We start from the raw sequence: 1,679 nt of genomic DNA, 5'->3' as shown, positions 1-1,679 counted from the left end.
ACTAATATCGGACATTGTTTGATTTTGTTTGACTAACAAAAAAACATTGTAATCCATAATAACACATTCAAAATATATATATATATATATAACCTCTCAAATAAAAAATTAGGATAGGAAAAATTAAAAACATAAAAAACACAACATGGCAAAAAAGAACATGGCTTTCAAAAAAATAAAAATACATATAACACTAAATGACACAAAAATACAAACGCCTACACAATTTCTAAATATCAAATCTGTACTAACACAAAAATACATGCAGCATTGTTAAAAAAAAAAACACAAACTATAGCAAAAATGAAATACCTACTCCAAGAAAACCCCCCCAAAAAAAAAAAAAAAAAACAGTAATTTAAGCTTACACTGATTCAGCAAAATTGAAAAAATAAAATATAACACAGTCCAAAAATTATTACAATTATCAATCAAGAACAAATGTCCAAATTATTACAATAAAAATTATTACAATATATATTCAATCAGTATTTCATTTACATGTTGAAAAAAAAAATGAAATACAAATTTAAGGGGAAATTACTCACTGTCGACGGTAGGTTGTGGATTTAGGGCTCCTTCTTTATATATATACCTGCATATTCGGATATACATTATGGAGAAAGGAAAAAAAAGTTAGCAAATGTATATATATATAACACTAAATTTATCTGCAATATATATTAAGAGCAGTACCGGCGACTGAACAGAGAGAGAGAGAGAGAGAGCCACTGACCCGACCGGAGGAAAGGGAACCGACGGCCTAGCCAACCCCTGCCGGAGGGACGTCCCAGTAGAGAGAGAAAGAGAGAGAAAGAGAGAGACAGAGAGAGAGAGACAGAGAGAGAGAGACAGAGAGAGAGAGAGAGCGAGAGAGCTAGAGGGAATCGGTGAGAGAGAGACAGTCGGTGAGAGGGAGACGTGACGACGCCGGAGCTCACCACACCGGCCGGCTGAGCTCGCCGGAGAGACAGAGAGAGAGAGAGAAGAAATGAGAGAGAGAGAGAGAGAGAGAGCGAGAGAGAAGAAATGGGTAGCTTCCTCTGGAAGCTACCCATTTCTTATATATAAATATAAGTATATAATTTATATAATATAATATATATTTATATTATTAATTAGTTTTACGTATATAATATATAATGTTTGGCCAGGTGGCGCGCGGGAGAATTCCCGCGCGGCATCCGGCCAAACAGTTGGAGACGTGTTTATAAATACACGTCTCCACATGCTATATATATTTAATATTTAATATATATATATATATATTTTATATATATATATATATATATATATATATATCTATTTTATATATATATCTATTTTATATATATATATATATATATATATATATATATATCTATTTTATATATATATCTATTTTATATATATATATATATATATATATATATATATATATATCTATTTTATATAAACCCATGCAACCCTAAGTTCATGCAATGCATGTACTGCATGTACATGCACTGCATGAACTCATGTTAATTATTATTATTATTTTTTTGGGTCTACATATATGCTTCACAAAGTTGGTTTAATTATGCATATAGTACAATATGTCAATTTAGGGTTAGGGTTAACGTACTTATAAGTACACCATATATATATATATATATATATATAACTCATCATATAAACCCTAATCATAAGTGTATGTATTT

General features: G+C 30.3%; 1 protein-coding gene across 1 annotated transcript in view; it reads right to left on the bottom strand.

Annotated features, from left to right (window-relative positions):
- LOC133865635 (uncharacterized) overlaps positions 1–1,172 on the bottom strand; it is an 8,043-nt gene extending 6,871 nt beyond the window's left edge. The window contains exons 1-2 of the mRNA XM_062302055.1: positions 737–1,172; positions 549–595 (exon numbers count right to left, since the gene is read on the bottom strand). The gene's annotated coding sequence lies outside the window, so the exon portion shown is untranslated. The remainder of the gene's footprint in view (positions 1–548; positions 596–736) is intronic.
- Positions 1,173–1,679: the final 507 nt, after the last annotated feature.

This window comes from Alnus glutinosa, chromosome 4 (assembly GCF_958979055.1).
Source record: "Alnus glutinosa chromosome 4, dhAlnGlut1.1, whole genome shotgun sequence".
NCBI lineage: Eukaryota > Viridiplantae > Streptophyta > Magnoliopsida > Fagales > Betulaceae > Alnus > Alnus glutinosa.
This window is presented reverse-complemented; position numbering and strand designations above follow the sequence as displayed.